This window comes from Cherax quadricarinatus, chromosome 73 (assembly GCF_038502225.1).
Source record: "Cherax quadricarinatus isolate ZL_2023a chromosome 73, ASM3850222v1, whole genome shotgun sequence".
Lineage (NCBI taxonomy): Eukaryota > Metazoa > Arthropoda > Malacostraca > Decapoda > Parastacidae > Cherax > Cherax quadricarinatus.
The window spans coordinates 9316360-9331636 of NC_091364.1; the positions used below are offsets into that span (position 1 = coordinate 9316360).

The following is a 15277-nucleotide window of genomic DNA, read 5'->3' on the forward strand; positions in this document are numbered from 1 at the left end:
AGCTGGCTGCCTTGGATCAAACGTGTAGCGCATGCTACACGCCAAGGTATTGTCCAGTGTGGGTAGATTGGTAAAGCACTGCGTACCTTGTCCTAAGGTTCGTAGGTTCGGGTCTCCTTCAGCCAGAGATCAGTTTATATATATATATATATATATATATATATATATATATATATATATATATATATATATATATAGAAACTAGAGTTATTAAGCTAGGCTATCCCAACAAAGTCAAGTAGTACAATACCAAGTACCGGACTAATACCATGGGGTATCATAGCAGGCTCTTCACGCATTCCACAAACTACTTTTAAAGGGATGGGCGGTAAGCCAGTGTTAGGCCTCGATCAGATGACCAAAAGCTCCAGTGGCGGGTCACGTGTCCTGTTTCCTGACAAATCTTATCTTATCTAATCTATCGTCCGGGTAGTGCAGGACAGCACTCCCACAGTAGCACAGGCAAGGAGTGTACCAGCACAAGCCACAATCTTCCAGATTTGAACATTTCATGTTAGTTTTTTTCGACAATCTCACTGCCAGATGTATCGCGGCCGTTTTTTTTTTTTTAATTTCCTCATTTGTGGTTAAATGTTTCATAGTTTTATTTAGCTTAACCCACCCAACCAAAAAAATAAAGGAAATACGAATGGGTTGTACCTTGTTTTATAGCATGTATTGCAGGCTATTGCAGCATAGGGTGTTAAGACAGGCGAAACGTGGTCTCGGTACAAAGTTTCGCTCTGCATTTGTATTTCACTCACGGCATCACTGACAGTATGGGCCTCTAGCCCACGCCTCTTCCATTCTTACTGCAGTGCTATCTGGTGGCCAATTTTTCTTCAGACTACATTTCTACGAGGCTAAAGTCTTGTTGGAGATCATAGAAAATGTGTCTTTATGAGGGAGTTAAGTTCGTGATCAGCCAGAGTGTGGGGGGCTTACGTGAAAGTGCGTGCCGCGAGAACTAAGTCTCACTGATAAGTCTGTCAGCAAGGAAGACTGGTCTGGGACCGGCCCGCAGGGACGATGATCCACGAAGAACATCTTTAGGTAAACGTTTTGTTCTGTTCTTGTAAAGCAGAAGTAAAGCGCTTCGAGTCTGCATACCATAGTTTACATACCTGATGGAACAAAGCATTTTTTTCCCCGAGAGATACACAGATTATGTTGGCACTACAAACTGACAACACCTGCGCCGTGCCAACATCATCACCTTATGATACCTGCATAGTGTCAACAACGCTGAACCATCACTTGCAATGTGTGAAGTGCGCTGTGTCAGCACTCTAGCCGTCTTTAAGAGAGAACTGGACAAGTTTCTCAAGTCTGGTTGATTAAGTCTTGAAACACGAGGAGGCCTGGTCTGGGACAGGGCCGTGGGGGGCGCTGACCCCCAACATCCTTCAGGTACATACCGTGTCAAGAATGTTGTATCACAGCTTGCACAATGTCAATAGAGTTGTGCCACCATAACAAAAAAAAATCTGTACATAGAAACTTTTTCCCAATAAGAGCCTACTCTACAATTTGTCTTTTTCTTCACACATTTATGCTATAAAAACTTTCATCCAGCGTCGCCCTCTTCCCTATATGTACGTTGCTTAATATTAAGCGAAGCGTAAAGGTTTAAATTGTCTTAAAAAAGTATACTGCTAGGGGCCAGGCTCTTAAATGAGCTGAGGTAGGCTAACAGCTCTTAACTTGTAAAATAAACGAAGCAACTCTTGAAACGAACCTCTGTTGAATACTTAAGTGTGAAAAACTACAGCCGGGGGCTGAGAGAGGGGGGGAGAGAGAGAGGGAGAGGAGGAGAGAGAGAGAGAGAGAGAGAGAGAGAGAGAGAGAGAGAGAGAGAGAGAGAGAGAACATCACTCCATTTGAGATCGTATATACCCAGGATGACTCGAGTATGGAACACATTCGTACAGCATAATGATGTCAATGAGATAACGTCAGTTGATCAAATGAAAATGCTGGCCCACAGATGGCTCCAACTTCATCCTGTTCCCTACTTGTATGTCTCATAACAATAAAAATGCTTTCAAATGAGCTGATGTAGGTAACAGCTCTTAGCTTGTCAATAAAGTTAGGAATCCTTAACCTATAAATAGCTTGTCAATAAAACTAGGGATCCTTAACCTTGTCAAACCCTGTGTAAAAAGAGAGAGAGAGAGAGAGAGAGAGAGAGAGACAGAGAGAGTGAGAGAGAGCGAGAGAGAGAGAGAGAGAGAGAGAGAGAGAGAGAGAGAGAGTAAATATTGTCAACCGACGGTACCTCTACCCCAATGGTTTGATTCTTAATTTTCTGTCTGTCTGTCTGTCTGTCTCTCTCTCTCTCTCTCTCTCTCTCTCTCTCTCTCTCTCTCTCTCTCTCTCTCTCTCTCTCTCTCGTGTGTAAATATATAAAAGAAACAATAAGCGGCAGCAGTGTCTTACCTGCAATACCTCAACACGAGGGGACACTCAACCAGTTATCTCTCACCTGCAAATGGAAAACACACATTAACATACCTTATTATTAACTAATTAATAAAAAAATAACCTAAGTGAGGACCTGGCCTCAGGCCGGGCTGAACACAAGAGTGATGAGACCAAACTACCTGAAGGCAGTTTCCAGGGGGGGGGGGGGAAGGGACGTCAATACCTCCGCGGCCCGTTTCCAGGCTAGGCCTCCTGGAGAACCAAGACCTGATCAGCTTTGGAATTTTCCTTATTTACGGAGAGAGAGAGGGGCGTTGAAGAGTCGGGGATCTCTGACACTCAACGAGTTCTCAGTATACCCGTCGTGCCTCTGCTTTTTACTAGAGGTACTCTATACCCTCTGCCAAGTCTCTTGTTGTCATACTGAGTGACTGCAATGTGAACGTTTGAGACCAGTCCGCCACGATTTTCCAGGTGTAAATGATAATGCACCTTTCTTGCCTACGTTCTCTAGAATACAGTGGAATGGATTTTAAGCATTCTCAATAGTTCAGACATTTGACTGACTGTAAACAGGCAATGAAAATTCTCTGTACATTTTCCAGCTCAGGAATCTCGCCTTCCTCGGGCCGTCAATATACAGCAGTATTCTAGCCTGAAGAGAACAGGTGACTTAAAAAGCATCATCACTGGCTAAGCATCTCTTTTGTTTAAAGTTCTAGTTATCAAGACAAGAGATGCTGAGCCAATGATGATACTCTTCAAGACAACCAGCCTCTCATTTTCCTTGCAAAATCAATAGCAACATTACTGTCATCCTTGAATGTGAGATCTTCAGACAACTCTACTTTCAAGTCTCTCACACAGAATTTTCGCTTTCATATTGGAGCAGCTGAAACTTGTCCTCCTTAAAAATCCTACTGTTGTTCGAAGTCTTCTCGGAGACCTGATTTAGATACACTAAATTCTCCTTGTGTCCGACGGACGCCACTCTGAGATTCTGGTGTCATCAGCAAGGGATGTTACTGTGCTATAATTTATGTCCTTGTCTATATCGAGAACGTAAATAATAAAAACACAGCAGTGATAAGACCCAGATAATGAACACTGAGAACAGCCTTGATAAGACCCAGAATGAGATCAGAGCACTGATAACAAGACCCAAAAGTGAACAACGAGAAAAGAGTAACAAGGCTCAGAAAGTGAACAGTGAGAACACTAATAACAAGACCCAGAAAATAAACACTGATAAGACCCAGAGTGAACACTGAGAACAGTGATAAAGACCCAGCAAGTGAATACTGAGAAGTGATAACTAAGACCCAGAACAGGTGGTCGGCATAGGGAGAGAGTGCCTGTGAGGACCAGGAGATAATTAAGTCCATTAACTCACCATGTGAGAGACAATGCTGCCTGACACACACCATCGCCTCACCACAGCACCTGACGTCAATTCCCGCACCAACAGTCGTACAGCATCGGCTGTATATCATCGGCGGTACAGCATCGGTGTACAACATAGGTTTGCATGTACAGTTTTACGAAGGGAGAAAAAATGAGAGTAATAGAAGTACATCAGCAAATGTGCACCACTAGTTACAGCAGTTGTGTCAATATAGCGGCCATGATGAGGTAGTCAACTTGGTCACCAACAGTTAAGAGGTGAGGGGCCAGGAGCAGAAACTCGACCCTACAAATACGTAAGTACAGAGACATAATAGTAAAAGTACTGCATTTTTTCATTTATTTAATTTATATGGGTCGTTCAGCCAAACTAGCAGTAGACACTCGATCCTTCGTCCCTAAGAGACAGTGGAAGAGAGAGACATGCAGTGTAAAACCATCCTTCATTGACAACGTTTCGCGCAAACAGTGGGCTTTATCAAGTTACAAATAGAACTACCTGGGCAGAGAGGACATGTTTATATAATGGTGAATAACGTCCCTAGTTATTCCAGGGCAGCATAGTTAGAGAGCAGATTGCTCCTGAGTTCTATATCTGCTAGTGATGGTAACCAGTGGTCCTCAACCTTCCGACACAAGTGGGCCACATTTGACGGTCAAGTGTGTGATGATGAAGGCCGCACGGTTTTGTTGACACTGTGCAGTGTGGAACCTACATACATGTGAATTCATAATATCATGCGAGAGCCGTATCCATTTCCTAGAGAGGCCACGTGTGACCCGCGGGCCACAGGTTGGGAGGACAAGCTAAATGTTCATGTAGGATACACAGACTTGGCCGACATGGTTAAAAATAATCGTACGAAAGAATGATATACAAAAATATTTACATTTTTGTAGTTTTATTAGAAGATAATAATGGATTTTATTTTATCTCAAACAAACATGGCTGAACCATGTGTGACACCTTGAAGTATCCTTCTCCCAAGGACTGTCTGATAGTTCTTGGTTTATCTTGTAGTAGTTAAGGTACTGCAAATAGGGAAGGGAGAGAAGTGACGAAAGAGTTGGGGAAAGCGAAGGAGTGAGCGTAGAGGGAGGGAAAGATACGAGCGGCGAAGGTGGTGGTAGTGGCTGCAGTTAGTGGCAATGACTGGCGCCACTACCCCCTGGGGCCATTACTATGACAATGGTCACCAACGAGGAGTGACCACGACCACGCCCCCTCCACACCGCCACCCAGATACAATCCTTTCCCCCCAGAGCCACCCTCCCATCAACTCTTGCCTCCTCCCCCATCATGGCACTCACCCTAGTGTTGACAGCGTACATCACCTCTCAGAAGTACAGTACCAAATATGCCTCACTGATTGTATACACTCCATCAAACATCTGAACTACTGGGAACGCTTGAAGTCCCATCAATTGTATTCCTTCGAACGTAGGCGAGAAAGATGCATCGTAAATTACAACTGGAAAATCCTGAAGGGACTAGTCTCAAACCTGAACATTGAAATCACTCCTTGTGACAAGAGACTTAGCAGACGGTGCATAATATATATAGTGAGCTCTAGATGGAAGTAACCAACGCGAGATGGCAGCACTAGGCCTAGCGGCCATGACGCGAAACAAAACACTAAAAAGCACAGGTGCGACAAATACACTACGGGAAAACTAGACGAGTGTCAGAGGTCCCCGACTCTTTAACACCCTTCCTCCTTACATAAGGAAAATTACCAACAAACCTCTGGCGGTCTTCAAGATAGAATTTCACACGTTCCTAAAATCAGTTATTGACTAGGCGGGCTGTGGTTCATACAATTGACTGCATGCGGCCAGCAGTAACAGTTTGGTTGACCATGCCTAGAATCACCGGAAGGCCTAGTCCGTGACCGGGCCGCGGATTGCGTTAATCCCTCTGAAGCGTCCCTCAGGTATCCTACTGCTGCCCTGAATCTTCGTATTGCTACCCTGCCTCATCCTATTGCTGCCCAGCCTCACCCTACCTCCTCTTCAATGAGTTACGTTGCACTATATAGCCTCATTGGGACCTATTGCTGGTTCCAAATTATTTACTGAAATGAGCAAAATTCCCAGAACACACACATTGTACTCCTAGAAAGTAGGCGAGAAAGACGCATCATAATTTACACCTGGATTTTTTTCGAAGGAATGACCTAGATCTACATACCAAAATTACTCCCTACGAAAGCAAAAGGCTCGACAGACGATACAAAATATTTTCAGTGAAAAGAAGGAGCGCCAGGAGTATAATAACAACAATATATTAAGTGTACAAGGACCAAGACTTGAACACCCTTCATATATAAGGGGAATTACTAGCAAACCCTTCTGGTTGTTTCCAAGAGGAACCTTGGTGGGTGTGGTCCAGTGTTGAGGTGGTGGCTGAGGTGTTGGTTGTAGTAGAGGTAGAGTGGTGGTGGTTATGGTGGCTGTGATCCAGTGTTGTGGTGATGGTGGCTGGGGTGTTGGTTGTAGTAGAGAGAGAATGGTGGTGATTGTGGTGTGGTGGTGTTGTGATGGTGGTGGTGGTAAGAGGTGGTGAGGACATACAACCGGACGCTCCTGCTTAATGGGACTCTAAAGACCCCCCCCCCCATTACCACTTCCAACACGATGGGTAGCCGAGGCGGCAGATGGGGGAAGGGGGAATTAGGGGGAGGGGGACGGCGAGAAAGGAATGGCGGCAGGGAATAGCAGGGGGTGAAAGTGGAAAATGATGTCATTAAATGCTGTCAGCAGGAGAGAGGGGAAAGTTATGGTACCACACGAGAAGGTAAGAGAGAGATGAAGAGGGCATGAGCTAGACAAAAGGAAATGAGCTAGAGAAAGGGGGAAGAAAATAGATGAAGGGAGGGAAAAGGAAAATGAAAGACCTTACACACCTGCTTCCCCTGTTCATCTAGCAGTAAAGAGACACCTGAGTGTTAGTAGACTGCTGTTAATCTTAATCCAGTTGGTACTCTATACCCAAACTATGATCACGCTTTGAAGCTGAGGAGGGATAACAGCTTTCAGCTTGTAAAATGAGCTGAGGTAGGATAAAAGCTATCAGTTTGTAAAATAAGCTGAGGTAGGATAACAGCTTTCAGCTTGTAAAATGAGCTAGGGTAGGATTTCAGGTTTTAAAATGATCTGAGGTAGGATAACAGCTTTCAGCTTTTAAAAATGAGACGAAGATAACAAATCTTAACTTGTGCATAATTAGGAATGTACGTAAACAAAAAAAATGGAGGAGGGAAACAGAGGTCAGACAGGAAGGGAACAGCGAGGTCTGACTTGTTGAGAGAGAGAGAGAGAGAGAGAGAGAGAGAGAGAGAGAGAGAGAGAGAGAGAGAGAGAGAGAGAGAGAGAGAGAGAGAGAGAGAGAGAGAGAGAGAGAGAGACAGGAAAGGGGGGAGGGGGGTAACAGCTAGGCTAAGCTTTGGTACCTGCCATGTAACCCTAACTCCAGCCTTCTGGAACAAAACCTTTAAAGCTGCCGTAGCTGCTAAACGCATTGCGGAATGTTTGACAATGTCATCACCATATAGTCTCTCCCAGCTTAGGCTGACTCGTTACTGTATGTTTGAAGGCCATCCTGTGTGCTGCAGTTATGACAGGGACACATACCTTGCTTCAGTTCCCACTATATAAATCATATAGAACAGTGTAGCCGCTCACACTGCAGGTCTAATTCTGGTACATAAGCCTTCTGCACCACTATATCTGACAACCATTTGTCCATACCATAATTTTTAAAGTGGTGGACCGGTAAGCCAGTGGAAGGCCTCAGTCAGATGACCAAAAACTTCAGCTCCGGGTTACCATATGACTAAAACTCGTGTTAAGGACCACTTCTCCTGTTTCCCGACAAACATTACCTAACCATTTCTCCGCCACTTTTAACACCATCACCACCATCATCATCCCCCACTACCACTACTAACAGTACCACCACAACTCCACCACCAGCCCCACTTTACTTACTCCCACGCTCCACCTCGTTAAACTTGTTAAACTAATCACAGCGCAAAAACATTATTTGCTTAACACATGTTGTCACTTAAGGCACTGACACCCTGAGACACTTAAGGTTAGGGAAAGTCTTGATGGTAATCAGGGAAGGCGTGAGGAGGGAAGAGGCAGAGAAGAGTGGTTAAGGCGGGGAATATCTAAGTAAAGGCAGTAAATATCCAGGAAAAACACAGGAGAGCCAGGAGATAGGAATGTTAAGAGTAATGGTTAGGGAATGAATAAGTGAAGGAGCAGAGGAGGGGATATGTGAAAGTCCGAGCAAAATATATGGAAGAAACTAGAAACAAACACAACAGCTGATTAACTGTTACTCATGAAGTCGTAATAACACGACTGTAAACACAACACATTACTGGTGGATGAATGTTATTGAAGCCAGCTGGCCCAGTGCCTTACGCACTGGCTTGCAGTTTTGCCACTCACTCGCCATGGTTTCAAACCCAACCCGTACCGTGGTTTGATTAACCATAGCGCAAAGTTATTGTCATGTATCATAACAGTGCCAAGCATCATAACGTAAAGTTAGTGCCAAGCATCATAACGTAAAGTTAGTGCCAAGCATCATAACGTAAACTTAGTGTCAAGTATCATAACGAGACGAAGATATGTTTATTTAGCGTAGTCAAACATTTAAGCTAATTTCGTAAATGTTACCAAGACGTCACCAGAGCCTCTCCTTAATGCTCTTGGAACACGTGCGTGGGTGTGGCTCCCTGACACACTGAAACACACAGCGATGCCCATCATAAGTGGGCCTCAGTAAGAGAACACTGTATCAACATCCGTGGCCCCAGGCTATTCAACATCTTACCAGAACATACCAGAAACATTGCTGGGACACGTATAGAAGTCTTTAAGAGGAAATTGGGCAAATATCTTCACCAAGTGCCAGATCAACTAGACTGTGATGGATATATGAACCAGTAGGCCGGCAGCAGCAGCAACAGCCTGGGTGACCAAGCAAGCACCAGACAAGCCCGACTGTAGAAGTAGAAAAGCTCTTGAATCTCATCAAAGATAAAGGTACTCCAAACACAGGTATTTTCTGATATGGATATTCGAGGTGATCAAGATCTCAGGACCAAAACGTCCTACCTGGAGGGTGTTTCGGGGGTCCACGCCCCCCGCGGCCAGGCCTCGCGGTGGATCAGGGCCTGATCAACCAGGTTGTTACTGCTGGCCGCATGTAGTCCAACGTACGAACCACAGCCCGGCTGGTCGGGTACTGACTTTAGCTATCTGTGCAGCTCCCTCTTGAAGGCAGCCAGGAGTCTACTGGTAACTCCTCTTACGCCTTCGTGAATACACTCGTGTTTATGTGCCTCAGGTTGTCAACAATTATTTTTCTTACTACAATAAGGCTGAAGTTATACCTTTATGCCTTTGATGAATTTCAAGAGCCTCTTTATTCCCGGAGCCCGGCCATGGGCCAGGCTCTTTGAAATTAACAGCGAGGCAGTCCTAAAACTAGCAGGCTAGTGCCCTAACCAATCACCTACTAGCAGTTTTAATGTTTCCAGCCCTGACCCACGGCCGGGCTCCGAGACTAGTAAGACTCTCGGAACTCATCAAAGGTATATCAAAGGTACACTCCTATTCGTTCCGTTAAAAAAAATTTATGTTAATTTTTATTATTATATTATTAACGAAGAGAGCTAGACCCACAGGGGGGTCATAAAGCACAACGTCAAAGACGGTGACGAAAAGTGTTCAAACAAGGACACTGAACATTTGGATGAACACTTGACATGATTTAAGCAAGTAAACCATCCCTTCCTTGATGACCACGTGACGTCATATTTGCTGAGTTTATCTACTGAGAGTAAGAGAGAGAGAGAGAGAGAGAGAGAGAGAGAGAGAGAGAGAGAGAGAGAGAGAGAGAGAGAGAGAGAGAGAGAGAGAGAGAGGAGGTAGTATAGTAGTAGCAGAACATTATTAACAGTAGTAGTAGTATTTATGAGAACATGTTAAATTGTGACAATGATAAGTTATTATTATTAATACTTGGTACTAATATTAGACAATTATTATTATCAGTCCTTGTTACACTTTCCCTTTAGTATTTTCTTCTCAGTGTTTCTGAGATATAATTAGCACAAGGTGAGATAGCCGAGGGGGAGGGGGGGGGAGAGGAGAGAGGGAGAGGAGGGAGAAGAGAGTGCTCCTGGCCCCAGGCAGGGCTACAAGTGCAGTACCCACGTGGATTACGGCACTGTGTTGAGACGTTTCGTCCACCAGGACTTTATGAATTCCCTGGAGTATTAATAAAGTCGCTAATGAGCAAAAAGTCTTCCCAATAAAGTTCCATAAAAGGCACATTGTGTCTTAAGAGAGTGTTCAGTAGTCAAGCAGTGAGAGCAGGAACCCTGGCAGCCCATCATGGGTGTTTCACTGGTACCTTTAAGAGGCGCTCGAATTTCCCTGTCTTCTAATGTCATGTTTATTTTTCCCCTATAATCTACCGTGCCCATAATTACTATTGTATTTGCTTTGTCTGCTTTCGTAGTGACGTCTAGGATTTTTCCTTAATTCATGGTATAACTTAACAATTGTATTACAGAGGTCTGAGCAAAGCTTAGACCTCTGCAACACATGAATTAAGGAAAGAGCCTAGACTTCACCTACGAAAGCACACAAAAGCAAATGCAATAGTAATTATGGACAAGGCAGATTATAGAGGAAAAATAAACATTAGAAGACAGGGGAACTAACGTACCCCTTAAGCTGGATATATCTTGGATGAACTTCCAAACTCTTCTACTCCCAGAACCCGGGCCAGGCTTATTAGGTGTTTGCCTGGTCAACCAGGCTGTTGCTGCTGCCGGCACTCTGACCCATATATCCATCACACCCTGGCTGGTCTGGCACTTTGTGAAGGCACTTGTCCACTTGTTCCAGCACTATATTTGATATTTTTTGGTAAAAAGATGAATAGTTTGGGGCCAGGGATGCTGATACAGTGTTCCCTTATTGTGCCCGCCGCACCCCTGCTTTTCACTGGGTTTATTTTACTCTTCTTCCCATATCTCTTACTCTAGTATGTTATGGCAGAGTGCAGATTTTCGACAAGTCCCTCAAGCACCTTCACATACAGTGGACCCTCGAATTTAGTCCTGCCTTTTCTGTATGCAAAACTATTTTTATCTATAAAATGTTTTTTTTTTTAATATTTCCCATAGGAAATAATGTAAATCCAATTAAACCATTCCAGACACCCAAAAATATTAACAAAAAATACATTTCAAAGATAATAAAAATAGTTTTGCATACAGAAAAGGCAGGACTTTATAAATTCGAGGGTCCACTGTATATGTATATTATCATGCATCCTTCTCTCCTCCCCTCCAGTGAGTACATACATTTGGGACTGTGAGGCGTTCCCGGTAATTGGAGTGCTATGATCTTTGAATCCGTTCAAGCTCTAATAACTCTCCTCCTGCCCTGAATGGAGCCGTCAACACTAAACAATAACCTAAGCAAGAGAGCACAAGCGACTAGAAAAGTGTTATCACTGGCATTATTTCCCTTCTCTTGAAAGTTCTCATTATCACTTGTATATAACAGTGACATAATATGTAAGTAATGACATACTATGTATGTGGTGACACATTATGCAAGTAGTGACATAATATGCAGGTTCTGATATATGTAAGTACTGATATGTGATATGTACGAGATAACATACACACATTATGAGGGTAGATTAGGGGTGAAACTGTCATTATTTAATATATCCTCATCCATCTATGTCATAATCCAACATTCCCATCCAACTGTGTCATTATCCAACATTCTCATCCAAATGAGTCATTATCCAACATTCTCATCCAACATACCTTCAGCCAGCTGTGTCACTATTTAATATATCCACATTTAACTACTTCAATTTCCCGACGAGGTTCCAAGCGTCTATTTTTTTAAGTTTCCCTTAACATTACGAATATTACTTTCAAGTCGGACGATCTTAAGCTAGTTAACGTTAAGTTACACTACATTAACCTAGAGAAACGTGCATTTTGGATAGGTTACATAAAACTAGGAACGTATAGTTAACTGGCAAGGCAGCATGTGAACGTACCCAGGAAACGTTGAAGTGTTGACGAATGTGACTGGTGCTGCGTGACCATTACCAAGATAACGCTAACTGCTGATTGAAACTATGAGAGCAGTGGTCAATGTTATCATCGTAATGATGCCTCTCGTGTAATTACCAATATGTAATTACCTATTAGTGTGTGCTGTGGGGGGAGAGGGGTGCGGGGGGGGAGAGGGGGAGAAGGATTGGGTGGGGAAGGAGAGAAGGGGTATAGAGCAGCCCCCTCTTACTTTTCTCTTACCGTCTTAGATTATCATTATTATTATTATGGGGGAGCGCTAAGTTCGTAGGGATTATATAGAGACTCCTGTACTGCAACCCAGTCGTCTGGTCTTAGTGGAGTGAGAGAGATGGGAGGAAGTGTAAAATAAACCAAACTTAGTGAAAAACAAAGGAGCGATGGGCACAATAAGTGAACATTGTATCAACATCCGTGGCCCCAGACTATTCAACATCTTACCAGAAGGTATCAAACACTACTGGGACAAGTGTACAGGTCTTCAAGAGGAAACTGGACAAGTATCTTCACCAGGTACCAGATCAACTAGGCTGTGAGGGATAGGTGGGCCAGTGGGCCAACAACAGCCTGGTTGACCAGGCAAATAGCAGACGAGCCTGGCGCAAGGCCGGGCTCCGAGAGTAGAAAAAGCTCTCGAAACTCAAAGGTAATGGTATAATTTATACTTTGGTAACGGATACTGACAAGTGGTTTACCCAACAGTATACAGTTCACTGTTATTTTTGACCATGTATGTAAGAAGTGATCACTACACAAACAGCAGACAAGCCTGGTCCAGACAAGCAGCAGACATGCCTGGTCCAGACAAGCAGCAGACAAGCCTGGTCCAGACAAGCAGCAGACAAGCCTGGTCCAGACAAGCAGCAGACAAGCCTGGTCCAGACAAGCAGCAGACAAGCCTGGTCCAGACAAGCAGCAGACAAGCCTGGTCCAGACAAGCAGCAGACAAGCCTGGTCCAGACAAGCAGCAGACAAGCCTGGTCCAGACAAGCAGCAGACAAGCCTGGTCCAGACAAGCAGCAGACAAGCCTGGTCCAGACAAGCAGCAGACAAGCCTGGTCCAGACAAGCAGCAGACAAGCCTGGTCCAGACAAGCAGCAGACAAGCCTGGTCCAGAAAAGCAGCAGACAAGCCTGGTCCAGACAAGCAGCAGACAAGCCTGGTCCAGACAAGCAGCAGACAAGCCTGGTCCAGACAAGCAGCAGACAAGCCTGGTCCAGACAAGCAGCAGACAAGCCTGGTCCAGACAAGCAGCAGACAAGCCTGGTCCAGACAAGCAGCAGACAAGCCTGGTCCAGACAAGCAGCAGACAAGCCTGGTCCAGACAAGCAGCAGACAAGCCTGGTCCAGACAAGCAGCAGACAAGCCTGGTCCAGACAAGCAGCAGACAAGCCTGGTCCAGACAAGCAGCAGACAAGCCTGGTCCAGACAAGCAGCAGACAAGCCTGGTCCAGACAAGCAGCAGACAAGCCTGGTCCAGACAAGCAGCAGACAAGCCTGGTCCAGACAAGCAGCAGACAAGCCTGGTCCAGACAAGCAGCAGACAAGCCTGGTCCAGACAAGCAGCAGACAAGCCTGGTCCAGGGCCGCACTGCGGAATAGGAAAACTCTTCAAACCCACTAAACGTATATGATCCCAGAACCGAAACGTTTCTAATGAATGTGTGTGTGTGTGTACGCACGCACGCACGCTCTAAGGTGTCTTTTTAAGCAAACCTGGTCTGATTTTACTCTCACCGCCCCTGCTGTCTGGTCCCAGGCTAGGACTGATTGATAGCTTGGTCAACCAGGCTGTTGGTGCCAGCCATGCGTCTGGCAACGAGGTGGCCGTGGAAAAATAGGCAACGGTGAATTGTGCTTTTGTCCCCCTCTTGTTGCCAAGAGACGGTGGAGGATTGACGGAGGTTTGAAGGAGGATTGACGGAGGAATGAAAGATTGAAGGACAACTGAAGAAGGTTGAAGGAGAATTGAAGGACTGGAAAATGACTGAAAGAGGATTGGAGGATTGAGAAGGAGTGAAGGAGAAAACTAGGAATTTATAGCAAGACGTAGTCATGCTGTTACTTTTTTTTTAACACAACTTGGTACCATTTTATATTCCTTGGAACTTACGTGTGGAAGATGCATCATAATTTACAACTAGAAAACCCTGTGGGGGATTGGTTCCAAACCTCAACATCAAAATCACTGTATGACAAGATACTTGGCAGTCGGTAAACTAACAACATGGTTGTTCTGGCAGTTAACATACGAGTTTGGCCTATGCTTGGGTTTCAAAGTTAGAAAAACCTTTAAGGGACTCTTGACCCTTCCTCAGAACTCCAGCTTTACTGCCCCCTTCCCCGAGTGCATTCCACTAACCCCCCCCCCCCGCACCCCCAGAACTTCACCTCGCTCGCAGGAGGACCTGGGCACGACTTTCCTGCAAACTGCTTGATAACCCTGGCAGCTGCTACCTGCAACCCGTTGGAATACATACTGTGAGAGATCCGGTACTTTTGAAGGAATCTTTCCATATTACTCTAGCAAAATTTGTACCTTTGTTCTGGCAGTATTTCTGATATCTGCAGGCAGCAGGTTGAAGAGTCTTCAACCACGAATATTGACCAGTTGTTCTCTAGTTGTATCTATGACGTCCCTGCTTCTAATCGACTTTATTTTACACTTCCTCCAGTATCTTCCACTCCAGTAAGCTGCTATGGTAGTAGTATGTAGATTGAGTACCAGAGCCTCAAGCATGTTCCAAGTATACATTATCAAGTAAACGTCGGTGAAACACGAAGCCTGGAAAGACGCTTCACTGAACACATCAATACTTGCAGGAACGAAAGATATCTCTTCATGCCAGAGTACATATCATGTGCTTCGAGTCCTTCCCAGTTTAAATTTTGTAATAATTCTATACCTGCGGTAAATTAAAATGTATACACCGTATACCTGTGATATACGCTGGGTCGTATATCTCTCCTCTGAAAGGAGCTGCGAGCACAGAACAATATTCTAGATTAGAGAGCACAAGTGTGTGGAAGTTGTCATGTGAATGCCTGGGTCGTGCTCATGAAAAATAACCCTAGTCATACTCACAAATTAACTGAAATACTGAACATACATTTGCATTTTCCTTTCATGATATCACTAGTTCCGTTGTAGTAGTTCCATACAACCAAGTAATCCTTCACATAACACACGCATCCCTCCAGAATTCACTGACCGGTTATTTCTGTAAGGACATTTATGAAAAACTATTTTTTCTTCGTTTTCACAGTTTTATATGTCCGCTAAAAGAAAAGGTGGT

At 44.5% G+C, this 15277-nt stretch overlaps 1 protein-coding gene across 3 annotated transcripts in view; it reads right to left on the reverse strand.

Annotated features, from left to right (window-relative positions):
• LOC128701100 (neuronal calcium sensor 2) overlaps window positions 1-15277 on the reverse strand; it is a 544015-nt gene that overhangs the window by 199042 nt on the left and 329696 nt on the right. The window contains exon 2 of one of the 3 annotated variants that reach the window (XM_053794653.2): window positions 2440-2485. The exons of the other annotated variants lie outside the window; for them this stretch is intronic. The gene's annotated coding sequence lies outside the window, so the exon portion shown is untranslated. The remainder of the gene's footprint in view (window positions 1-2439; window positions 2486-15277) is intronic. 3 annotated transcript variants of the gene reach the window in all.